The sequence below is a fragment of the Pseudochaenichthys georgianus genome, chromosome 1, assembly GCF_902827115.2.
Source record: "Pseudochaenichthys georgianus chromosome 1, fPseGeo1.2, whole genome shotgun sequence".
NCBI lineage: Eukaryota > Metazoa > Chordata > Actinopteri > Perciformes > Channichthyidae > Pseudochaenichthys > Pseudochaenichthys georgianus.
The window spans coordinates 4,484,735-4,512,539 of NC_047503.1; the positions used below are offsets into that span (position 1 = coordinate 4,484,735).

General features: G+C 43.1%; 1 protein-coding gene across 1 annotated transcript in view; it reads right to left on the reverse strand.

Moving 5' to 3' along the window:
* LOC117455656 (potassium voltage-gated channel subfamily KQT member 5-like) overlaps nucleotides 1–27,805 on the reverse strand; it is a 148,443-nt gene that overhangs the window by 78,430 nt on the left and 42,208 nt on the right.

The following is a 27,805-nucleotide window of genomic DNA, read 5'->3' on the forward strand; positions in this document are numbered from 1 at the left end:
TGCTTTATTTCTGTCTTTTTGACGTTGGTGTGAGTTTGGACGGAGCAGGTACAGGTTAGTTTAGCCTGATTGATCCGAGGCCTGTACTACGAAGCTGGTTCAACCTAACCTGGATATGTTTGAGTTAGCCGGTTGGCCTAATCCAAAACAAAGCCGCTCTCGTTAAACTGTCCAACAACGCTGGCTATCAACTCGTTCGCTCAAGCCAGCCGTGTCCTATCTAGTTAGGTGCGCGTTCACATGAAAGGGGTGGTATCTGGAGCATTCGACCAATCACAAACATGGAGAAGCGTACTGACAGCGCAGCGTCATACTTCCTGAATGAAAAGTCAACGATAATATTAGTCAAATATGAAGAAGTTAAACTTTAAACATCCATGACTTAAACACTTTATCCAGGATCAAAGCCTCAGAGCTGCACCTGCAAGGTGAATACAGCTGGGAACAGAACACGTGTTTGAATGCGTACATTAACAGGTTTATGATATCACTGCCCCGTCCAAGACACGATCTGACTTTAATTACATTTGACTCGAGTGTTTCGTCAACTTAATGTGTTGCTTAAAATAATACTTCTGCATACAGTATGTGACACTGTGAGTGTTGCACGGCCAGATACGGCTCAGCTGACTCAGATCAGGAGATATGTGATACATTATGATGTGATATGATGTGATATGAATGATAATGGGACACATCGACGTCTGCACTCACAGTGCCGCTGACTGTACGTAATGTTACTTTGATCCGGTTACTTATGTTGTGGCAGATATTTAATTAAGCTTTCTTAACATAATAGTATAATAGTTATAATAGTCAGACTGCTCTGAAGATGGGAGGTGATGTATTCATTTTCACGTTCACACAGTAAGTGATTTTGGCCGGCCGTCTTTCCTGCAACGGCAGTTTAAACTGTATTTCCTCCGCACACTGAGCTCTGATTGGTCAGCAGGCGTGGCGCTTTCGCTGAGTTGATCTCTTATCCTGGAACCTATCCTGCTTCGGAGCAGGATAGGTTCCAGGAAGAGTCACCATGGAGATCTAGCCCGCTACAAAGTGAACCAGCTTCGTAGGACCGGAAATCCCAGAAGTTATCTTGCTAAACGAAAATCCTGCTTCGTAGTATACCCCCGTGGTCCCGACCAGGTTAGCCGCTCAGCATAAGTTACCATGGAGATCTAGCCTGCTTAAAAGAGAACCAGCTTCGTAGGACCGGAAACCCCGAGTTTCCCCTGAAGTTAGTCGGCTAAGCGAAAATCCTGCTTCGTAGTATACCCCCCTGATCTCCATACAGAAAACACGCATTTTAAAAGGTTTTTCGCCTGCCGTCTGTCTGCACACTTGTCAAACGCCGGTATCAGTATGTTGTTACTTCGGCATCATTTTCAAACGTGTATTACAATTAAATCACTGTAAAATATGTTAATTGTGTTGTAGTTGAGTCTACCACAGTATTTACATGGATATACGCCCCGCCCCCTCTCCAGCGCATCCTGTTTGAATGACAGGAGTAAACACAGCTGACAGCCGCAGTGAAACTCCAGCGATTAGAGCAATGCGAATATTTGTGTCCGTTGTGAACGCAGCATAACGCTTTTAAAGCAACTTCGAGATTTTAACAGTGTGAGGGGCACAAAGGCCATGGTGGCAGTATGTACAATTATTTGTGGGGCATAACGGCCAGGCCGTCATGGCGTGAATTTCCTACCCTGGTATTAATGTGTGATTGTCATCTCCCTTAGAGTGGAGCGTATGTATTTAATAATTTGTTTTCCACTCCATAAGCATATATTATTCATGCAAATATATCTGTGATGAGACACTGATGGGAATATTTTGTTTGCTTTTTGTAAAACTGTTTTTCATATTAGGGCTAATAGCTTTGGGTTGTCTCTTTCAGATGTGGAAGAAGTACACATGTCTTGCACTTTAGTACAAATACAAATACCATAGTGTAAATATAGCCTACTGTAAAAGTAGTAAAAGTCTTGCATTTAAAAAAAAAGTATGCATGTTAAGTAAAGTATTAAAATCGAAATACACCAGAACAGTACAATTCCCTCAAAGATGTGACGTCCACAAACCCTTTTCCGGTGCGACTCGTCGACATGTGGTAAGTGACGAAGCACTCATGCTTATTAAGATTAGCATATTAGCCACCAAAACAATGCTGCGGTGATATGAGTCTGCTGGGTCTGGGGGCCTTTATTCAGCACAGAGTAGACCCAATAATCCCCCTGTCTCTGGGAGCAAAGCTCATTAAATCTGGCAGATAGGAGCCCCCGCCGGCTCTGGCACCTCCTGCAAATCCTATCATAGCACAGTTTTGAGAGCGGTGGCTAGCGCAGAGCTAGCGGACGGCTAATCACAGCTCCGGTGTTTCGAATAGCCGATTAGCACTCCTCACTGATCCCTGATGCTCCAGGATTAAACCCAACTGCAGCCCAGCTTGATTGTTCAGGAGGAATCCGAAACACACAAGTATTCACCCCTACACATGCACAATGAATGAATATAGAACTCAAGCTGATGTGAGCAACAAGAGCATCCGTTTGGCTCAAGAACTGTTGAATTCAATAATGAAACCGCCTGTTTCTTTCAGGTTTTTATTCTCAATGTGTTTTTTATAAACTCAAGTCCTTTTTCTGTTTTTGGATTTCCTTTTATTGTGTGCTTTATAGTGAAGTGTCTCCACTACATTTCTGTTATGGGATTGTAAAGTTTGAATCACAGTTAGACTTGGAGTATACGAGAATTAGAGTATCTTCAAGGAGACCGTAATGGGAAGCAGAACACAATAACAAGTGAACTACAAAGCAACACCTACTGTATGACTGCATTCATTTGATCTGATCTGTGACTGTTGCCAAAGCAGTAAGACACGGCTGTGCTTTATGTCCAGATAGGGGGTTGTTGAAAGAAATAGTATCTATTTAACTTATTTTGTATTATTAGAGGCAACATTGCCGAATGCGTAAGTTTATCATATAAATAATAATGACTACAACAATGTTAATATATGTTAACATATAAAGCACCTTTCAACAGAAAGAAAATAAATAGTACCAAGAGAAAACTGAGACAAAAGATCACATTACATAAAGCAATTTTATAAAAGTTGGTTTTAAGAAGTGAGTTACAAGAGTATATATGATTCTGCAAGTCTTATGTTCTCAAGCAGGACTTTCCAAAGCCAAGGAGCCATGATGGAAAAAGAACAGTCATCTTTGTACTAATCCGAGACTTCGGACAATCCAGAAGGGCCCTACCAAAGTGTCTCTGTAAGGCAGCACGCTGGCTCAGATTGAGTCAGATGTCTACGATGCCGCTTCAGGCCAGGACTAGAAGTGCATTAAAATCTGTTAAATCCTAAATCTCCAAATAAATTCTAAAACAAACAGAAGGACAATGGTGAGAAATAATAATGTCATGTTGTCTGTTAAACCAGTGAGGAGGCTAGTCTCTGCATTCCAAAGTCGAAGAGCTAGTCTGTTAAATTGCCTCTCCAAGCTTTAGTATCAAGCTAACATGACAGGCTAACGTGATAAGCTAACCCTAATGTGAAGCGAAATCAGGTTAGTGACTCAAGTTTCCCCTTTATCGTTTTTATCCACCAGTTTTTCGTGAGGGACTAGAAACATCCAACACTAGAATATGCTAAAACAAACTGTTTTTGGTGCTGTAACGTGAACATTTACACAATTCAAAAAATTGTTAAAATAGTAGGCTATAATAAAATAAAACTTAAAGTCCTGATTAACTGCCTTTAAGCATTGTTGTACTGTAGTATAAGGACTTAATCACACATGTGCAAATGTGCAAATCACTCACGCTGAGACAGGAAATCAAAATGGAAGCAAATATTATTTCACCTTTTTAGCTTGAAGTGATTCGGTGGTGAATGATGATTTTATTCTTTACAGACCGTGACTGCTAAACCAAGCCTTGGGTAACCTATTAGAGTACATTTTAATGCGTTCATTCTGTTGGCATTGGCCTTTTCAAACTATTGGTGTTAAAAATGTTACACAAAGGATCTCGTACTGTTTCTTCCTCATTATCACTGTATGAGTGATATACAGACATACTGTATAATATCATGCATGCAACAGGTTCTGATGCAATGGTTCATCCAATTTCTCTACAGCATGAATCACAGTGTACATGTATGTATATCTGTGCGTAAGGGTGGATGGTTTGTGTGCATGACTGGATAATCGTGTATATAGCCCCAGTATGTAAATTAACAGTATGTTCAGGCCCTGGAGGCGTTAGCTGTTACCCTGATATGTTTTGCTTTATTTTCACGGTCAATGTCCTGCAGAAGAGAAGAAAGTCCCTGGGCTGATTCAGAGAACACGGTTAAATGAACATTTAGCTCTTCAATGACGTAGGTAGGCCATTGCTTGGTTTGTAACGACTCCATACATGTAAAACTGAGATAATATTTGCTGCATTTATTTTCCATCCTATTCAATCGATAGGTCAATATCACGTAAATCTGTCTCAGACCTCTGAGCTGCCGGTGCGAAGCGATGAATTGCTTGAAGCAGATTATTTTAAAGCTGAATATATGTATCATATGTATCTTAGCGCCCTCGGTTGGCCTTTCTGTTTATGGGGTTCAAAGCTTCAACTGTATCCATGGACTGTCTTTGAAGATGCTAGGGAGGAAAACGTCAAAGGCCTTGAGCTCAAAAGGCCTGAGAGAGATAGAGGGATGCAGAGAGAAGGATCAAGGGAGAAAGGCCTCTACAGATAATCATTGCCAATGGTTACAGATAAAGAACTAGGCATTGCTGCATGGGAAGATGGGAAGATGGGAAGATGGGAAGATGGGAAGATGGGAAGATTGTGGTGTGACGCCCCTTGCTGCACTGTTAAAAAAAAATGAAAAACTAGAAGGTCCGGAAGTATGGCATAACTGAAGTGCAAGACACCACAGCATTTCAGAAAACACTACAGCATTTCAGAAAACGCCACAGCATTTCAGAAAACGCCACAGCATTTCAGAAAACCCCACAGCATTTCACATTGGACGGAAAGGGTATTCCTTTAGGGAGAACACTTCTTGTTTGTGATTGGACAGAGCCAGCCAGAGAAGCATTGCTGTGATTGGTTGTTTTTGCTGCCAGTCAAGAAATGACGCTTCGTGATTAGCCCAACACATCAGCCGTTAGCTCAGCTGTTAGCACACACTCAGAGCTCACAGCTCCTCATATCTGTTCAGAAACTGGACAAAAGTTAAAGATATGCAAAACACAGACTGTCTATGTCATGGTGAATACAGTCGCTGCTTTATTTATGTCTGTATGACGTTGTTGTGAGTGTGGACGGAGCAGCTACAGGTTAGTTTAGCCTGATGGATCCGATTCCGATAGGATTTACATGGAGATACGGCCCGCCCCCTCTCCAGCGTCTTGTTTGAATGACAGGAGTAAATACAGAATTAATGCTTTATTAACTCATGGTTTGTAAGGGGCTTATCTCCATGTAAATACTATGGTAGACCACCCAATATTGGCATCGCTCTAATCGCTCGAGTTTCACCGCGGCTGTCAGCTGTGTTTGCTCCTGTCATTCAAACAAGACGCGCTGGAGAGGGGACGGGGCGTATCTCCATGTAAATCCTACAACAAAATGAACATATTTGACCGTGATTTAATTGTAATACACGTTTCAAAGTGATGCCGAAGTAACTACATACTGATAACAGTTAGTAAAAACCATGAATTAACGCTTTGACAAGTCTGCAGACAAGACGGCAGGCGAAAAGCTTTTAAAATGCGTGTTTTCTGAATCGGATTCATCAGGCTAAACTAACCTGTAGCTGCTCCGTCCACACTCACAACAACGTCATACAGACATAAATAAAGCAGCGACTGTATTCGCCATGACATAGACAGTCTGTGGTTTGTACATGTTTAACTTTTGTCCAGTTTCTGAACAGATATGAGGAGCTGTGAGATCTGAGTGTGTGCTAACGGCTGATGTGTTGGGACCATACGTTGTGGGACCATGGTTGGGACATATTTGGCTGTCGGGTGTTGACCAATCACGAAGCATCATTTCTTGACTGGCAGCAAAAACAACCAATCACAGCAGTGCTTCTCTGGCTGGCTCTGTCCAATCACAAACAAGAAGTGTTCTCCCTAAAGGAATACCCTTTCCGTCCAATGTGAAATGCTGCAGTGTTTTCTGAAATGCTGTGGTGTTTTCTGAAATGCTGCAGTGTTTTGTGAAATGCTGCAGTGTTTTGTGAAATGCTGTGGTGTTTTCTGAAATGCTGTGGCGTTTTCTGAAATGCTGTGGTGTTTTCTGAAATGCTGTGGTGTTTTGTGAAATGCTGTGGTGTCTTGCACTTCAGGGCCACCGTACGTAACAGACATAAGGAGGCAACAATCGAAGCTTTATTGATTTAGTTATTAAGCATGCTGGACAGCCGTCACAATTCTTTAGATTTTTACCAAAGTTCCGGGTCATTCAGGAAGTAGAGTCACATAACAGCAGTAATCCACCTCCATTCTTCTCTACTGTGAAATCTCTAACTTTATTTTTTGTGAATGCCAGAGTTCCATTGGACCCAGGACAGGGGTCAGTGCAGTGGCGGCCGGCCCATAGGGGCGCCGCCCCCCCTCTTCCCACATTAAAAAAAATAATATATATATATTTAAAAAATATATTTTTTAATAAACAAGGTAAATATTATATAATTGGTATCAGTAAAATGTATAATCTACCATAAAATCTCGTTTAAAATGGTGTTACGATAAGTCACATGTTTCCTGCCTGGCATTGCCCGTGTATCATTACCCTCTCTCGTCTGGGCGCTATGCACAGCGCTCGGACGAGAGTGCAACAAGTGCAGCAGAAGCCAACTGTTGCTATCTTCAAACTATGGCTCCGAAACATAATTTCAGCAAATCAGCGTCGTCAAATCTGATGGTCACAGGGCGCCTACGTCAGCGCCCGGTGCAGTCTGTGAGTTGTTTGGACTCGTATCCAAGGAGACAAAACAGGAAGCTGTCACACACTCTGGAAGCTACCATTAGCAGCTAATGAAAACTCAGTTTTTGACATAAAAATGGAATTATGGATTATCAATAATTTTGTTAAGTGACAGACAGATTGGATTAACCTTCAGCCGCGTTTTTCTCGTTTTTGATCAGAATAACAGCAAAAGGTGAGCATATCTCCGTGTTTTACTACCTAAAGCTAGGTCGTGTGATGTCTGTATTTGCTTCCCCTGTCGAGAGTTCTGATCGCTCAGTGATGATACTTATATTTCTAGCATCTGTGGAATCTCAGTTTGTTAGCTAAGCTTGTTTGTGCATATCCGATAAGTATATCAATTGATTTATACCTAGAGTCAGTGCTTGAATTGGGCCGGTACTCATCGGTACGCAGTACCGGCACTTCTGATTTTTACCCATGTGGTACCGGCGCTTCTTACTGAGTACCGGCAAGGTGCCGGTGCTCAGTAAAATGCCGGTGAACTGAAAGGCTCTTACCGTACTGGTTACTTTGCAGCCCGGACATTTCCCCCAAAACACATTTAGACGCGATCGCAACACAGAAGTACCTTTCAAATCCCATCATTTTTAAGACCTTCTAAATCATATTTAAGACCTTTCTTATTTTTTTGGTCATATTTAAGACCTTTTTAAGGCCTTACATTCAGATTATCAAATGTAAGACTTTTTAAGACTTCTTGTGAGATTGTGTTTTGTTTCGGTAAAAATGGTTCGTATCGTATCGAAATCGAGTTTCTTCCCGTTAAGTTGGTATGACACATTCATAGGTTTAATGGAGGGCCTCCGGGTTGAACAGGTTAAGGTTTACAACCAACTTCAGCTATATTGGTGTGTATGCGTTATATTTTCCATGAACCATATCTGCCTGGTTAACTTTGGGCACAACTAAAAGACTAAATAACAACCTGATGAGGATAGAAGGGAACGCTATCCTCAACCTACTTTACTAAAGGTCTTCAGATCAACCACTTTCAGGTTTCAGGTCAATAATAGGTTACTAATGGACTGTGAACCGCCACGTTAGATACTGCAGTATCTTTAAATGAATAGGTATCTCGACTCTTGCGTAAGAGCATCTTGTCGAGCCAATCCATCACAACCAGCCATGACTCATTGGCAACAACTTTTTCCTTTAGATGATGTGAAACCTTTGAGTCAGGGGAAATCAGTAAGTGGTGAGATTTACTGAAAAAACTAACACAGTGACACTAAAAAAATCCAAGCCAGACCTGTAAATGGATGGTGAGTCGTGAGCAGAAACACAACATGGTGACTCGGGGGGGCACAGATCCATCTGTCATGTCTGTCCATTTTCGACACTGTATCAAACACTGAAGTCATACCGCAGGGGCGAATGTTCATCTCTTCTCTATCTGTTCTGGTGAGCAAACTGTTGAAGCATGTGGAAATATTAGGAATGTTAGAAGATGTATCCGATATGAAACAATCTGTGCAGCAGCATCAGTGTGTGGAGTCAGAATCTGTGTTCATCAAAAGGGCCGTATTATGCTTTTTGGAATGTGTTATATAAGTTGTTGTGCATGTAAATGGTCTGCAAAGGCTAAAATACCAAGGTTGATACACGAGGGAGATTCTTCCCCTCTTCCATTACATAGTGACATCACTGTATCTCCGATTAGGGACCCACGATTCAATAAAGTCAGACTGAAGCACTCCTTTGTGGAAGATACTATGTATCATTTGTTCTTCTATTCTACCGGGCTCTGGTTTCAGACAGAGGGTGAACAAATAAAGAGCTTTTTGAACATTAAAGCAAGGAGAAATGTCACAGTAGAGGCACGAAATACTAATATGAACCTGAAAATGAGCAGAATATGTCCTCTTTTAATAAATTGTGTTTTCAAACAGATTAAAACCCATATAATGGACATGATTCATGCAATCCTCCAATGCTAGCAGAACAGCATAACTAGTTTTAAAATTCCATTACATGATGTTGGATTAAAAGGTCACATGCTGTGTGTAGTAATGTAAAATAACATCATCTAATTTTAAAACAAATGTCAGCGCAGTAATGTCCTCATTATTCACTTTGAGTCTATTTTGCGGCAGATTAAACTGGCCCCTCCCCTGTTTCCGGACTGTAAATAGCCACACTGCGTCACACCATGCATCTAAGATAGAAGAGGAAGGGTATAGGAAGGAGCCAAGGAAATGAGGCCAATTTCCATGTGGGGCCCCAGTAACCAGGGGCCTAACAGGTGCTACACAGAGAAGCCATTAACACAACTACCTAATGGCAGCCCGGACCCGCCCACTTCCTGCCAGGTGTCCCCCAAGGGTGTGTACGAGGACTTTCTGACTGGGTGTCTTCCTCTCAGTAAGCCGTCTTTCTGCATTGCATTTAATCTGCTGTTTGTTGTCGGTTCCCAATAACCTCATCATGCTCCTTCTCCTGCTTCTTTACGATTAAAGGCTACACAAACAATATGCTTTGCAATGGACAGGAGATCAAGTTGAGCGATGACCTCAGGCTGGGAAAAAAACAACAAAGAAATTGAAAGGTAAATTGCACAGAACGGCTTCTGTGTCAGAAGAGAGCATGCTTTGGCCAGATGACTGGAGCCACTCAGGGAAGGCTTACTGTGTTTCCAATGGCAGTAAAAGGGAGCAGGCCTGCTAGTACAAAGTGTGCATGGCAGACTGGAAGTGGAAGAATTTCCGTCCCGGCAAGAGTGTGAGAGAAGGATAGATTAGGCGTGTGTCTGCCAGTGAGAGCAGCGCTGTTTTTCCACAAGGGAGAAGTTATTGAGGGATTTTCAATTCATCCACACCACTCCATTTGGCGGGAAATGGTGTGTTATCCGCTTGTGTGAGGATAACTCTAGGTTATAAGCTCTAGCCAACATTCACAGACATTCAACTTACCACCTCAACAAGTGTGCCATCATGCCGACACAGAGGAAGGAAGGCTTGGCAGAGGACGGCAAATCAAAAATCGGCACTTGACATTCAGCCGCAAATCCCTGCTACAGACCCCACGCAAACACCACGGCTAATAAAACACTAATAATAGCTTCGCCTCAGCTCACAATTACAGTTGGAAAATATCATTTAACGTCAGTCAACTTTGATTTCTTTATTTCATATTTGCACAAAGGAATCTGCAACTTTATTGGTTGTGTTTCAACGCAGCTCAGGCGCTTTCCAGCACACTGCTGTCACCGTGCAGGGTCAATCGGTAATCGGGCAAGTGCGTATGGAGTCCTCATGCTCCACATTCTATTAGCCACACTAATATAAGCGCTAATGAAAAGGCATTACAGAGGCCAGAAATAACCTGGCAGGGTGGTGAAGCTTCATTCCAGCCCGAGGTGCCGTTATAAGAATATATGGACTGTGGCTGCGGCCGGCACACATTTCCTCCGTTCACGGGGCCTCATTATCACACAACCACGCTTCACTAGCTACAGACCTGCCTCTGTCTGCCGGGGCCAGAGAGGTGGGAGGGAAAAGAGAGAGAACAAGAGTCAGATGAAACAGAACGAGATGATATGTGAGAAAGTGCTAAAAGGGTGGAAGTGAAGGCCATGCAGGTCGCAACACTGAGGAGGGGGCAAGAGTCGAGAGGAAAGTGAGACGAAGAGTCTGAATGGAGGGAGTATGAAAACGCAGAGAGAAAGATAGAGGAGAGGCGAGCTGAGAGAGAGGCCAACACAGATTGAGGGGGGCGAGAGTTGGTGGACGACTGGCAATGTTTCTCTTTTTCCTCCCCCTCCTTATTTTCCGTCTGAGTTACACGGTCATTTGGCGGCTGAGACCACCGGCGTGTTTCCACTGGGCCGTCTGGCCGCCTGCAGGCCTGTCCGTCTGTCTGTGTGTCTGTCCGCCTGTCCGTCTGTGTGTGTGTCTGTCCGTCTGTCTGTGTGTCTGTCTGTCCGTCCGTGTGTCTGTCTGTCTGTCTGTGTGTCTGCCCGTCTGCCCGTCTGTCCGTCTGCCCGTCTGTCCGTCTGTCCGTCTGCCCGTCTGTCCGTCTGCCCGTCTGCCCGTCTGTCCGTCTGCCCGTCTGTCCGTCTGCCCGTCTGTCCGTCTGTCCGTCCGTCTGTGTGTCTGTCCGTCTGTCTGTCCGTCTGTCCGTGTGTCTGTGTGTCTGTCTGTCTGTCCGTCTGCCCGTCTGTCCGTCTGTCAGTCTGTGTGTCTGTCCGTCTGTGTGTCTGTCCGTCTGTGTGTCCGTCCGTCTGTGTGTCTGTCTGTCTGTCCGTCTGTGTGTCTGTCCGTCTGTCTGTCCGTCTGTCCGTCTGTCTGTGTGTCTGTCTGTCTGTCCGTCTGCCCGTCTGTCCGTCTGTCAGTCTGTGTGTCTGTCCGTCTGTGTGTCTGTCCGTCTGTGTGTCTGTCTGTCCGTCCGTCCGTCTGTGTGTCTGTCCGTCTGTCTGTCTGTCTGTGTGTCTGTCCGTCTGTGTGTCTGTCCGTCTGTGTGTCTGTCTGTCCGTCCGTCCGTCTGTGTGTCTGTCCGTCTATGTGTCTGTCCGTCTGTGTGTCTGTCCGTCTGTGTGTCTGTCCGTCTGTCCGTCCGTCTGTGTGTCTGTCCGTCTGTTCGTCCGTCCGTCTGTGTGTCTGTCTGTGTGTGTGTCTGTCTGTCCGTCTGTGTGTCTGTCTGTCTGTCTGTCTGTCTGTCCGTCTGTCTGTCTGTCCGTCTGTGTGTGTGTGTCTGTCCGTCTGTCCGTCTGTGTCTCTGTCTGTCTGTCCGTCTGTCTGTCCGTCTGTGTGTCTGTCTGTCTGTCTGTCTGTCTGTCCGTCTGTGTGTGTGTGTGTCTGTCCGTCTGTCTGTCTGTCCGTCTGTCTGTCCGTCTGTCCGTCTGTCAGTGTGTCTGTGTGTCTGTCTGTCTGTCCGTCTGTCCGTCTGTGTCTCTGTCTGTCTGTCCGTCTGTCTGTCTGTGTGTGTGTGTGTCTGTCCGTCTGTCCGTCTGTGTCTCTGTCTGTCTGTCCGTCTGTCTGTCCGTCTGTCTGTCTGTCTGTCTGTCCGTCTGTGTGTGTGTCTGTCTGTCTGTCCGTCTGTCTGTCTGTCCGTCTGTGTGTCTGTCTGTCTGTCTGTCTGTCTGTCTGTCTGTCCGTCTGTGTGTGTGTGTGTCTGTCCGTCTGTCCGTCTGTGTCTCTGTCTGTCTGTCCGTCTGTCTGTCTGTGTGTGTGTGTGTCTGTCCGTCTGTCCGTCTGTGTCTCTGTCTGTCTGTCCGTCTGTCTGTCCGTCTGTCTGTCTGTCTGTCTGTCCGTCTGTGTGTGTGTCTGTCTGTCTGTCTGTCTGTCTGTCTGTCTGTCTGTCTGTCTGTCTGTCTGTCTGTCTGTCTGTCCGTCTGTGTGTGTGTGTGTCTGTCTGTCTGTCCGTCTGTGTGTCTGTCTGTCTGTCTGTCTGTCTGTCTGTCTGTCTGTCTGTCCGTCTGTGTGTGTGTGTGTCTGTCCGTCTGTCCGTCTGTGTCTCTGTCTGTCTGTCCGTCTGTCCGTCTGTGTGTGTGTGTGTCTGTCTGTCTGTCCGTCTGTGTGTCTGTCTGTCTGTCTGTCTGTCTGTCTGTCTGTCTGTCCGTCTGTGTTTGTGTGTGTCTGTCCGTCTGTCCGTCTGTGTCTCTGTCTGTCTGTCCGTCTGTCTGTCCGTCTGTGTGTCTGTCTGTCCGTCTGTGTGTGTGTGTGTCTGTCTGTCTGTCTGTCCGTCTGTCTGTCTGTCCGTCTGTGTGTCTGTCCGTCTGTGTGTCTGTCCGTCTGTGTGTCTGTCCGTCTGTTCGTCCGTCCGTCTGTGTGTCTGTCTGTCTGTCTGTCTGTCTGTCTGTCTGTCCGTCTGTCTGTCTGTCTGTCCGTCTGTGTGTGTGTGTGTGTGTCTGTCCGTCTGTCCGTCTGTGTCTCTGTCTGTCTGTCCGTCTGTCTGTCCGTCTGTGTGTCTGTCTGTCTGTCTGTCTGTCTGTCTGTCTGTCTGTCCGTCTGTGTGTGTGTGTGTCTGTCCGTCTGTCCGTCTGTGTCTCTGTCTGTCTGTCCGTCTGTCTGTCTGTGTGTGTGTGTGTGTGTGTGTCTGTCCGTCTGTCCGTCTGTGTCTCTGTCTGTCTGTCCGTCTGTCTGTCCGTCTGTCTGTCTGTCTGTCTGTCCGTCTGTGTGTGTGTCTGTCTGTCTGTCCGTCTGTCTGTCTGTCCGTCTGTGTGTCTGTCTGTCTGTCTGTCTGTCTGTCTGTCTGTCTGTCCGTCTGTGTGTGTGTGTCTGTCCGTCTGTCCGTCTGTGTCTCTGTCTGTCTGTCCGTCTGTCTGTCCGTCTGTGTGTCTGTCTGTCCGTCTGTGTGTGTGTCCGTCTGTGTGTCTGTCTGTCTGTCTGTCTGTCTGTCTGTCTGTCTGTCCGTCTGTGTGTGTGTGTCTGTCCGTCTGTCCGTCTGTGTCTCTGTCTGTCTGTCCGTCTGTCTGTCCGTCTGTCCGTCTGTCCGTCTGTCCGTCTGTGTCTCTGTCTGTCTGTCCGTCTGTCTGTCCGTCTGTGTGTCTGTCTGTCCGTCTGTGTGTCTGTCTGTCTGTCTGTGTGTCGATCTATCTGTCTGCAGTAAGACTTTCTCTGGAAACCAACTCAGGATACTTTGGGTTTTGCTTTCCTTCTCTGAGAAATCTGCTAAAAGAAAACTTAACATTAGTGGGTTGCAACAGTACAGGTTCAGTGTCATTCTAAATGAAATCTGATTCCAATAGTACATTCTGGAGGCTCGGATGAGTGTACAGTGTACCAAAGTAAAAGATCATTTAGTCAGTTCTTCTTTACTGCAGAAACCATCCACTGAGTGTGAAGTAATACCTTTTTCTCTAATAGACCTTGGCACAGGCTTGCAAATAGCACATAAACCAGGAAGTAGCTCATTTCATTTTGGTCGCATTAAGTTAAATATTAAGTTCACTTTATTGATGCTCGAGGAGAAATTCAGTTATTTACAATAACACACAGAGGCCTCAAATACAAACAAGCTGAACAGGACCTTAATGACATGAGAGGTGTCAGAGCGAAGGCCAGTGTTCGGCACCCAGGAGCCGTTGGGGTGTCCGTGCCTCGCACAAGGACACCCAGAAGCCCCAGCTAGGTGAACAGATTGGTTACAACAGAGATACACAATGTACAATACAAACTGCTAGCCATAAAATGCTGAACTTCAGCCGATGAGCCTGTGATACGTTCTCTCAATGAAAAGAGTTTGCTTCAGTTATTTGAAGAGACTGCTTCAACGGCAGCCAAGTGGAGCAAAAAACACACAAGTGTTTGAAAGTGAGTAGTAGTTGCCATCCTCCACGAGCCAGCTGCACTGAGTCTCCATTCAAACGTATGTTTTTTTAACTTTATGAAGTAGGAAGACCGATGCCAGGTCAGAACACGCGTTTCCACACCAAGCACTCCAAACCCAAAAGCTCTCTAACATCTGGAAACACCAACAAATCCCAAATAAATCTCATTAGGGTCTGATTTCCATCACATCCATACAGACAAGCTGGATTGTGTAAATATTTAACCATGCATTATATTAGTTTTTTAAAGATTCCATTTAAAAGTGTAATGACCAGTATTAAAAGTATATACTTCTGCATAAATGGTGGTAACATCATTTTGAGAGCAATAGCAACACATGTTACAGTAGCATGTGCATTATATTTGGCATTATGCAGCATAATGTGATTTATTGGTTCCACAGCCTTTCATCAGCCAGAGCCGTGGCCGAGTGGAATCTGAGACGCAGAGAAAAACACGCAAAAGAAAAATATTGTGCTGTTTTTGTTTTTATAGTGGAAAACGAACCCCAGAGCATAAAAATGTACGGCAACCAGAGAGGTGCTATTCCTCTGGACTAAAGTGGAACATAAGCTATGTTTTCTATCTCCAGGTTAAACTTAGATTTCTGATTGCGGGTAACTATCCTCGCCTCTCAGCCCTCACTCCTCCCCGCTCCCCTCCCTCTCCTTTGTACTTCACTTCTCCTCAGCTTCACCATCAACTTCTGCTGCCCTCACTCTGTCACAGGCCTTTCAGTAGTTGATGGAGAGAACGTAATAAGAGTCATATATTAAGATCTCCTCGCAGCGAGCAGGCGGTGTTCAGCACAGCGGCCCCCAGGTGTCATTAGTTCTGACAACTCAACAGGCTTCTCCTTAATAGGGTTGTAATGATATAAGATGTTCATGAAATTCTCTCTGTAAATTATCACGCTTTTACCTATAATATTAAAAAATGGTTCTAAAATGTAAATGAGCATTTATCTATAATATTGAATGACAAAAGCATGTCGTTAACATGTTAATAGCAGTATGGCATGTAAAATAAACTATTACATGGGGATAACATCAGCTCTGGGCATTTACATTTATACATTTAAATGATAAGTAACATATGTCATAAAGTCGCACACGCTCACTTATTTCAGTTTCTTTCAATATCAAAAAGCAAATGTGAATCACACTGAATGAACACCAGTGAACATCTGTCATGGCAGCAAGACAGTAAAGGCAAATGTGTGTCAAATTTAAAAAGTTGGTGATTATTGTGGAATTTTCTCTATAATATTCTGAGGGACCAAATATCTCATTCATTGCCTGATTTAATTCATTACAACTTGGTGTGAATTGCTTTACTAAATTGCTGTTTCAGGTTTTTCCCGATTAATAGAGTTCATTTATTCACTGCTCAGATTTCTGATTCGGAAACAACATGTCTACACCTTGTCCCGTGTCTCGCAGATTGGGCTGATGACGTCCCATTTGATTGACAGTCGCCATTCTAAAACTTGCCTTTCATCCAAAGACAGTGAAGAAAGCAAGAATGGGCTATCACGATTTCCTGTGTCAGATGTCAATCAACCAACACGCAGTTAGGATTGGTCAAGGCCCCGCCTACCTGTCTCCATCACTGTTGCCTACGTTACGCCCTACTGGCACAAAACATCACAAGCTACAGAGTTGCACTTTTTGACAGAATGTGACGGAAACAGTACAAAGGAAAGGTGATGCTACAAAAAGTTTGGTAAGTATCAAAATGAGTACAACAGAATACAATGTAATCCTTTTTTTTTTTTTTGCTCGTTGCTAAAATGAGCGGCCGTTACAGCCAGCGACATGACAGTTCCTATCGACCATGTTTAAAAAGTTTGAAGAGAAAAAGTGACATCTACTTTGCTAGCTGTACAGTTTAAGTAAACTGGTTGCGGTCGCTGGTATTAAAGGCACACTCAATGAGAGTGTCACACTACATGAGATACTTTATTTGTACGCTAATGGGTGATATAGAAATGTGGATTTGTTAGAGTTGGATTGAGATTATATTCAAAAGTATCTCTCAGCTCCTGTAACATGTCCCACATTGTCCCACACAAACCTTATCTTTGTCCCACTTGGTGTCATGGTTTTGGTTTTCATTTTCCACCTTTCATTTTGAAATGTTTTCCTCCTTGTGTGTCTGATCCTACTTCCTGTGTTTGCCTTCCTGTATCATTTCTCTGGTGTGTCTGATTGTCTGATTGTGTTCACCTGTTGCCCTTGTGTTTCTGCCTCCCCTGCCCAGCTGTGTCTTGTCCTGTGATTACCATTCTGTGTATTTCCCCTTGTCTGTTCTCCGTCGTTTCTCGTCCATTACACTGTACCTGTTCGTCTCCTTTCTCTTGTCCATGCTACCTGTCATGCTCCATGTTGTTCCTGAGGTTTTTTGCCCTGATCCTTCCTCATGCTCCCTGGTTTCCTTCCTCATGCTCCCTGGTTTCCTTCCTCGTACTCCCCCGGTTTTGGTCATGTTATGTTGTTCCTTGTTGTTGTTCTTTTGTCATCAGCTTTCGGAAATAAAGCTCGCTTTTTGTTCCCTGACCTTTTTTGCCTTTTATCTGCACTTGGGTCCTATTTTCCCCAACCCTGACACTTGGTCACCCTACAGTATGTCACACCACCTGAACTGCCCCAAAAACTGTTTTAAAAAAAATCAGGCAGTTTTTAGAGATGGGTAGACACAAACTGGAGAAAGCAGATGTCAAGAGTTATTTTCAGAGGTGGAATCTGATGAGTTTGAGTCAGGTTAAAAGTGCATCTTGGTTGATGTAGTCTTAAGAGGAGACTTGAGATCAGCAGTGAGCCGGTCCAGGAAGTGGAGCACTTCAGGGTAAAACAGACATGCTACTGAAATAACAGCAGCAGCACAGAACAGCTTGTTTTAATGTTCTCGCTGGCTGCGACTACTGGGCCTCACATCACAGAGAGAAGAGGGGAAACAGAAACGGAGAGAAAGAGACTCCAAAACCTTCGTACTATTTCAAGTAATCATATGACATTAAGATGACGTATGCCTCTATGCCAAAATCAATACCGATTCCAATGGAAAAAAAGCTGAAGAACTCAACAACGGTCAACCAGATGTTGCCAAAGTTCGCCCCTTTTTAAACAAGCCAGATGCTGAATAACGTATTCATGCATTCATCTAAAATACACTGGGAAAAAAATAACTTTAATTAAATGTATTATGTCCGCAGATTTCACATAACTGTATTAGGTTAGTTGAAAGCAATAATATTAAGTTTAACCTACTATTTCGTATTCAAACTTAATATTATTGCTTTCAACTAACCTAATATGTATTTAATCTTAAAAAATATTAAATAATATTTAAACGTAAAACACACACACAAGTGATCATGTCTGGATGAAGTCCAGGTCGCGTATACTTTCTGTCAAGTCATCAAAACAGTGACTGAGTTGAAATCACAATGACCTGACCCCACTAGGTCCTCAGCCTCAGAGGTCAGCAGGTCATATCCTAAGTGGAACCTGCCGGAGCTCGACCACCAGGGAGTGAATCTGTTCCGTTACTTCTTGCTGACCATTGGCTGTTGGTGACACACTTTTGTTGCACAGTATGGAACTCCTTCAAAACGTTGCTGAGCATTGTGACTGGATCGGCTCATCCAACATACTGTATGATGACTTTAACACATAGTAATAGTATGAATACTGAAAGGAAAGCATGTAATGTTGTCATACCATTGTAAGTGCTGGTGAATTAGTTCCAAGGCCTAAATGTATAACAAATGTAAGTGTTTTTAATTCCATTCCCAAGGTACAAAAGAAACAGATGTCTGTTAGTGTGTGACCTTTACCTCCATACGCACATTGCCCTCTGATGAAGCTCATTCATACAAAGTGTGAGGGCAAGCACCTTTGGGTGGTTGTCCATGGTGAGAACAAAAAGGCAATAAACACAAAGGGGGAAGCTACAGTAGTCTGACGTACAAAATCGGTGATACATTTTCAAGATATTGTTGTCATAGTAACATAAAAAAAAATGAAGCGTTGGAAGGTTGCTCAACCCAGCGCCATGCCAGCAGAAAAAGGTGCAAGTGTCTAAATACGGGCTGGTTTGTAAAGCTTGGAGACTCAGGCAAACCAGCTTAAAAATACAGGCCTACACTGACTGTATACAATTCATGATTTCCAACCCCCCCCCCACCCATCTTAGTAGGTCTTTGTTTATTTAAACAGCTACAAGATGACCCAATGAGAATACATGTTTCCAGTCCTAGGTTCCAACAATATGAAGCTGAAAAAACCAATAGCTGACATTTTGTCTTTTATCGCAGGGAGCAACTCATATGTGTCTAATCTGTACAAGAACATTGGTTTCCATTAAAGCTGAGAGTGGTGCAGGGATGACATATTTACCTGGAAGTAAGCTGCGCATGGGTTCCCTCGACATAAAAGCAATGGGATTTCTCCACAGGGTTTTGGAAAATAGCTGGAAATAAGGTCTGTGGAAAACGAACCAGTTTGATGAATACCCTACTTTTATAACTTTCGAATCATAAATCTAATCGCCAGAAGCAACATGCTAACATTACGCTACATCCTCCACAACTTCTGTAGTCTTTTCAGTCACTTGTTAACAACCATCGTTTTTAAGACACGTTTAAATGTGTGTCAACCACAGACCTTATTTCGAGCTTTTCCAAAATGCTATGGAGAAATCCCATTGGCTCTGAGACGAGGGACCCGGAGGTGGTAAAATCCTATGGAGAAATCCCATTGGCTCTGAGACGAGGGAACCGGAGGTGGTAAAATGCTATGGAGAAATCCCATTGGCTCTGAGACGAGGGAACCGGTGGTGGTAAAATGCTAACTCACTTCCGGGTTTTAGGACTCGTCACTGCACCACTCTATGGCTATGGGACATGGCATATAAAGTCTTAACTTTTAAAAAGTAAACAAATATAAACTTAATTTGCTTCTTGCTGCTTCTGAAATGAATCAAGATGTTTACAATGACAGCAAAGTGATTTAGCTCGGTAGGATATACATCAACCCTAAACAAATGATATTGTTGCAACAAGGCACTTCTTGGAGGTTTTAAATGGATGTATTGCACCAAGGTGCTGGGAGATTAGAAGCCTCTCGCTCCCCAGTCATGACTATTCAAATGAGATGTTCACTTTGTGTTTGAGAGACTATTAGAAGGCTTGAGAAGCATGCAGGACTCTACATTAAAATGGGATTTCCTTTCCTGCCCCATAGAAAAAAAAAAATGTCTGTTGGCATTTTAAGCCTTTGGCCAAATCCAATATGCCAGCTGAGTGAGGCGTTCTAAATTCTGCTCAGCATGACATAGCTGTACACAGCTGCTGAGTCTGAACTTTATAAAGGAAAAACGCTTCAAGGAATGAAGAGGAATCTGAAGAGAGCAGAAATATGATGGCATTTTGCAACGTGTTTTGTTTTACTCCAATCCCTTTGTTTTAAAGAGGACATTATGCTCATTTTCAGGTTCATTTTTGTATTCTTTATGTTTCTCATACTGCCTGTGCTGCAGCCTCTGCCTTCTCACCCTCCGTCTGAAACCAGAGCCCATGAGTCTGCTAACAAGTGTCTAAATCAAACTACGAAAGGTCATCACGCCGAATTGCCTTGATGTAGTTTGTCTATAGCATCAAGTTATCTTTTTATTTCTGTCAATTGCATTTTGGCTTCAGAAATCCCAAAGTGGTGTTCATACAGTACGTGGAGATGATCCTGCTGAACAAAAGGTGCTAAGTATATTGAACCTGTGTTGGCCACGAAGCTCATTTTCTGCAATATACAGAAATCCAATGGTGAAATCCCTTTGCTTGTTGTCTTCGCGCCCTCGTGATGCTAACTTCAGGGTCGGCCTACACAAATACATCATCCCTACACCACTCTTTTTCTGTTGGGTGTGTTCATGATATTCTCAAGATCACGGAGTCTGGGAAGGCTGAGGCAAATAAGGAAGATCACTTGTAATGCACCTTTTTGTCGGCATTCAAAAATACGAAAAACGGTAAGAAAATGTTGTGTGTTCCGAACAACATCCCTGGAACCATTAACACTGACAACTCTGCTTGAGAATGAGTAGCTTCATGAGTATCTTGGCTACACTAAGAGAAACTTTTCACATTTAGAGTCTTTAAATATCAAAACTGACTCAGCAGACATGCCCCGGTTCAGAATTAGAGAAACAAATTCCCTGCACCCTTGAACACTTATGAGTTGTCCATATTACTTTTGGCAGGTCTGCATGGTTACGCAATGTGTGTGCATTCTCATCAACGTGTGTACTGTACGCGCCCGTCACCGAGAGGGCTCTTCTTCCCCCACACGCCCCTGCAGACATCACTTCACACAGGGCTGCTGAAGGGTCACGCACATCTCTCTCGCTCGCAGCCCTCCAGTGACTCACTGCACTCTGGCCGAAGACGAGGGTCTTTTGTCATCAGCCGCACCGCACGCCTACACTGACTGGGGAGCAGGAGCGAGGGCCAGAGAGGGAGAGGAAGGAGAATACAACTCAGGTCGAGAAGTGAAAGTGACATTAAAAGAAATACAGGAGTATTAAATAAATGTGCAGCGATTATATAAACTGCACCAGCGGCAGTTCAGCTGAGGTAGACCTTGATCCTGAGAGCTGCAGAAGAAGAATGAGGCTTCGCAGCCAATGGGAGCGCTCATTTTTCCGGGATGAAGCGATGCCCCGGAGGTGAAGAATATTACTGTGCATGTCGCAGGAAGGAGCGAGAGCCAACCTGGCACAATGCTGCCGTTATGTTCAATACCGTCAGGCATGCCGAGTGATGACGTCATCCAGCATCAGCACACAGGCTGAGACGGGACATTGTATTAAGGGCCTGGATGTGATGAGGTGCCTGTATATGTCATCATCAGAAACCAGCAGACTAATGAAAATATGGAATCAATGTCTTTATATTTGTGCTGGTAATTCCTCAAAGCATGTAATCACGTCAATCACTCATAATCTGTGATACATTATGATGTATCACAAGTTAAAATAGTAGTATTTACTGTGTTTTTGGGAGATGAAACAAAATCATGTGTGTTGGAATAAGAAAGAAATGCATAACAAGCTGGAAAGAGAAATCCAGTTTGATTTCAAGTTATATAACAGTTAAGCCATTATCAATCAATCAATGTTTATTTATATAGCCCAATATCACAAATGTTACATTTGTCTCAGTGGTCTTCACAGTGTGTACAGAATATCAGTATGACAATACGACACCCTCTGTCCTTAGACCCTCACATCGTACAAGGAAAAACTTCCAAAGAAAACCCAGTTTAAAGGGAAAAATGGGAGAAACCTCAGGGAGAGCAACAGAGGAGGGATCCCTCTCCCAGGACGGACAGACGTGCAATAGATGCCGTGTGTAAATTGAAAAGATAATACATTTGCAACATAGGTAGTCCAAATGTTTGGAAATGCATGTGTGTATAATAGGAAGATGAATCCACGAGGATATCCATCCAGGACCTATGATCCAGGACCACAGCCACGACTCAAGATCCAGCGCTCGCGATCCAGGACACAGGACCGCAGGATCATCCATGACTCCGGATCCCAGCGTATATAGACACCAAAAAGAAAGACATTTGGGGAAGCTGGGTTAATCGGAACATGAGTGTACACGGGTATAGACAGAGAGAAGGAAGAAGTAAGATGTCCCCCGACAAACTAAGCCTATATCAGCAAAACTAGGGGCTGAATCTAATCAGCCCTAACTATAAGCTTTATCAAAAAGGAAGGTCTTAAGCGCACTCTTAAAAACGGATAGGGTGTCTGCCGCCCGAACACAAACTGGAAGCTGATTCCACAAATGTGGAGCTTGATAAGAAAAGGCTCTGGCTCCCATTGTACTTTTAAAGATTCTAGGAACAACCAACAACCCTGCATTCTTGGAACGCAATGCCCTAGTAGGACAGTAGGGTATAATGAGTTCTTTAAGGTAAGATGGCGCCTGCCCATTAAGGGCTTTGTAGGCGAGAAGAAGAATTTTAAATTCTATCCTGTGTTCTATAGGGAGCCAGTGTAAGGCAGCCAGAACAGGAGTAATGTGGTCCCTTTTCCTAACTCTGGTTAGTACACGAGCCGCAGCATTTTGAATCAGCTGAAGCGACTTGATTGACTTCTTGGTACTCCCTGATAATAAAGAGTTACAATAATCCAGCCTAGAAGTAACAAATGCATGGACTAGTTTCTCTGCATCGTTTTGAGGCAAGATATGCCTGATTTTTGCAATGTTACGTAGATGGAAGTAGGCGGTCCTTGAAATTGATTTTATGTGGGCGTTAAAGGATAAATCCTGATCAAATATAACACCAAGATTCCTTACAGTCTCACTGGAGGCCAAATTAATGCCATCCATAGTTAGTATGTCTTTAGATAATTTGTTTCGTAGATTCTTCGGGCCAAGTACAATAACTTCAGTTTTGGTCGTGTTTAACATCAAAAAGTTTAAGGTCATCCACGTTTTTAAGTCCTTAAGGCAGTCTTGAATTTTATTTAGATGATTAATTTCATCAGGCTTGATTGATAAATATAGTTGAGTATCATCCGCATAACAATGAAAGTTTACAGAATGATTCCTTATAATATTGCCTAACGGAAGCATATATAATGTGAACAAAATAGGTCCGAGCACTGAGCCCTGTGGCACTCCATGGCTAACTTTGGTTTGCGTGGAAGATTCATCGTTAACACGTACAAACTGAGAGCGTTCAGATAGATAGGACCTAAACCAGCCTAAAGCAGTTCCCTTTATGCCAACTAAGTGCTCTAGTCTTTGCAATAGGATATCATGGTCGATAGTATCAAATGCAGCACTAAGATCGAGCAAAACAAGAATAGAGACAAGTCCCTTGTCTGAGGCTATTAGAATATCATTTGTGACTTTAACCAGAGCTGTCTCTGTGCTATGATGTGTTCTAAAGCCAGACTGAAAATCTTCAAATAAATCATTGTTTTTTAAGTAATCACACAACTGTTTTGCGACCGCTTTCTCAAGAATTTTTGAGAGGAACGGAAGATTAGAAATAGGTCTATAGTTGGCTAAAACCTCTGGATCGAGGTTGTGCTTTTTAAGAAGCGGTTTTATCACTGCTACTTTGAATGATTGTGGAACATAGCCTGATAATAAAGACATATTCATAATATTTAATAAAGAAGTGCTAATTAATGGGAAAACTTCCTTCAACAGCTTAGTTGGAATTGGGTCTAACATACACGTTGATGGTTTAGAAGAGAGAATCATTGAATGTAATTGTTCAAGGTTAATGGCTGAAAAGCATTCTAGTTTACTATCTAGTGTAATATTAGAACTTACGATTTCGGGAGCTGTTGATAACACTATACTGGTCGAAGGCAAGAGGTCATTAATTTTGTTTCTAAGAGTAACAATTTTATCGTTAAAAAAGCACATAAAATCATTACTACTGAGTGCTAAGGGAATAGAAGGCTCAATCGAGCTGTGGCTCTCTGTCAGCCTGGCTACAGTGCTGAAAAGAAATCTTGCATTATTCTTATTCTCATCTATTAATGAAGAGTAGTAGGCTGCTCTCGCTTTACGCAGTGCTTTCTTATATTCATTGAGAGTAATATGCCAAATTAAACGAGATTCTTCAAGTTTAGTGGAACGCCATATCCTTTCAAGTTGTCTAGACTTTTGCTTTATTTTGCGGGTTTCGGCATTATGCCATGGAGCTAATCTATGTTGTTTTATTTTCTTCTTTTTCAAAGGAGCAACATAATCTAATTTTATTCGCAGCGCATCATTACAGTGATGCTTCTTATGATGTCCAGTGGCCTCTGTAATACAGTACATGCAGTGTGTGCTTATTTTGGCATGCTTCTGAACGTTCTTCGAAACAAAGATAATGGTGAGGTTATTGTTTTTTAAGCCAAAGAGGGACATTAAAGGAATGGTATGCTCATGACACTCATTTTAAAAAAATTATCATCCGATAAAACAGACCAGTCTCTGCCAGTCTCTCTTTTTTTTTTTTTAATCCGATGACATTATCAGTGATTTTAAACTGATTATATACCGAAATAACATCAACACTGTGGGCGCCGCCATTTTCCGGACGTGACGTAATCCATGCGTTTGGTTTTCGAAGACACGTTGATCTCCATGTTATTTACTGTAGTTTCTCTCTTCAAATATGCCTCACTGTATCGCGAAATATTGCCACAATTCTGATAGGAACAATCCACGGAATGCTCGGTTCCATCTGTTGCCAAAAGGTAAGCGTAAGAAGTACATTCGGAGGCAGTGGCTAGCGAAATGTGGCCGGCCCGAACCGAGAGATTCACAGGCTCATGTATGCAGCGAACATTTCACATTTCCGGACGACTACTCTGAGAGTATGATCAAACATAACATGGGATTTATGGAACAACCATTACTCAATTGAGATGCAGTACCATCGGTCTTTCTGGTGTCATCACCGACCAGGACACCAGTTCGGCCAGTAGAGAAATCGCCCTCTGCAAGTGTGAAGCGACGGAGGAGCAGAAGTAGTGCTCGGAGTAAGAATAAGGTATGTTATAGCGCATTTCCATTGCAGCGGCTAGCCCCGTTTTAACGTCCAGGCCAGGACAGTTTTTGGTGGCCTTTCCATATAGCGTAGGACCGGCTAGTGTGTATTAGTATGCTAAACTAGAGAGGGAATCGCTAGCAAGGGTGGTACTACATGCATACATATAGTATCTTATATCATCTTCCTATTATACACACATGCATTTCCAAACATTTGGACTACCTATGTTGCAAATGTATTATCTTTTCAATTTACACACGACATCTATTGCACGTCTGTCCGTCCTGGGAGAGGGATCCCTCCTCTGCTGCTCTCCCTGAGGTTTCTCCCATGTTCCCTTTAAACTGGGGGTTTTCTTCTGAAGTTTTTCCTTGTACGATGTGAGGGTCTAAGGACAGAGGGTCTAAGGACAGAGGGTCTAAGGACAGAGGGTGTCGTATTGTCATACTGATATGTATGGCTGAATTCCCCCATCCAATCTCTTCACATTGGTCAAAACTTCTTCCTCTGCTGACGAGTCCGAACTGAAATACTCCGCCATGTTTCCGTGTGTTGACAAAGTGAACGCATGGATGACGTCACGACCATCACGTGACTACTGAAAATGGCAAAAATGGCGGCGGCCAGACGGAATATACAGGTCTTGATAAAAAAGAGCTATAAAATCATTATTTACCGGGGAATATCGCTGATTTCTTCAGGGTATGATTTAAACACAATGTTTCACTAAATACTGAAGTTTTGATTAATTATCTAATGAGTGGACCATTCCTTTAAAAGTCAGCGCTCAGTTTCAAGCTGCAATGTCAAAATAGGCAAGACATCTTTGTGAAGTCGACGTATCAGTACTGAATCTCAACACGTTAATAAGATACAATGTTAGCCGAGGATCAAAGGTCTTATGTCTCCGCAGGATTTAGAAAAAAGAACGCTGCTGCCCGCGTCCTCACTAACACTAAGACATTGGATCACATCGGTACAGAATCTGGTCTTTACACTTGCTGTCAAACAATTGAACTCAAAATACTACTGCAATGTATTCAATCAAATTACTTTTCATATCTTTCACTGCACTGGAACTTTAATTGTGTATACTTTATGTCTTACTCAATTGTATCCTGTCTTAATTTGAATTCTCCTGACTGTTTCTAAATGTATTTCAATATAATTGTATAATGTCTCTCTCATGTCTTAATGCGTTAATGTTGTTTGTAAGTGGCTTTTAATTGCCTTGCTGTAATGGGTTGTATAATTAGACTGGCAGCTGCTCCATGTGTTCCGGCTACTGGATTGGACGGTTAGGGTTTGCCGCGCGGGGAACCTGATCAGGGACGCTGTTCTGTCAGTGAACCTTAGATTAGGAAATGTCACAGTGTGTCAAATACTGTACTATATATTCTGGCTGTATATTCAGATTGACAGAGATCACCCAGTGCTACTTGTATGTTTGTCTTGCATACTTTTTTTATATAGGCAGTACAAAAAAAACACACACAAAAACACACACGCATACCATGTATACATCACTTCAGGGGACATTACATTGACTTACATGCATTTCCTGGAGACTTATCCTAACCTTAACCATAACCAACACATGCCTAACCCTAACCCTAACCCTAACCCTAACCCTAACCAAGTCTTCACCCTAAAATTAATGATTCCCCTCATGGGGACCTCCATTTTGTCCCCATAAGGGAGGCGAGTCCCCACACGTGACTATGTAAACAGATGTAGGTCCCCACAAGTATAGTAATGCTAGACCACACACACACACACACACACACACACACACACACACACACACACACACACACACACACACACACACACACACACACACACACACACACACACACACACACACACACACACACACACACACACACACACACACACACACACACACACACACACACACACACACACACACACACACACACACACACACACACACACACACACTGCATATGTGGGTGCGATTATCTATGGCCCTTGTTCCTCACATGAAAGAAGACCCCTAAAAGAAAATGTCCTTTCACTTGTTTTTGATTTGATTCTTTCCCAGTAGGCATTGACATGTCCCTGACAGAGTGCTGAGTGCAGCTGCTTCCAACACCAGGTCCTTTCTGCAGAAAAGAGCAGCGTGCACTTCCAAGTGTAATCATATTTCAAAGGTGCACTTTGCTGAGACAGGTAAGCTTTCTAAAAGCTTTATAAAACACAAGTGACTTACAGAAATGCTCAATTTTCTTAGAAATAAAACGTAATATACAATTATCTCCTGCTGGTTAAGCCTGCTGTGGGACAATCCATACACAGTGGCAACCGTGTGAATCTCTGCCTCGAAGGATGTATTTATTTCCTGATCTTTTTTTATATATGGATTTTTTAGCAATTCCTATGAACTGCTTTCCCTGAACAAAAAAGGGAATCGGCTAGCATACAGTATGTACAGATGTGGATTAGAACATATTAATAAACAAAGTGTGCAAGTGTAACAGTTGTAAATATGCAGTGTTAAATATTCCTTTGTAAATCATTCAGTATAATTACACAAATGCTGTGTTTTGTATTTAATAATTATGTATTCTTTATTTATTAAATGTTCAACACCTGACTAGGTCTAGAATCAGTGGGTGGAACCTCCAGAGTGTAGTCACTGTACTCAGGAGATTATTTCTGTGGGGACTTCCCCCTTTATCGTGTCCTCACGTTTCCTCTTCCCTTTTTTGTGAATGCTCCATGTGAGAAAAGTCGGTGTTGGGGGAAAAACAGTTGAATAACGACTGATTTGTTGCATATTGTCAGTGGCTCAGATGGCTCAGATCTCATCAATCAACAACACAACACACAACGCACACACCGCAAATCGACACCGGTTACACAAGTGCTAGGAGATGAAAAAAACGTCTTATAGCACAAGATCAAAGGATATGCCTTCTG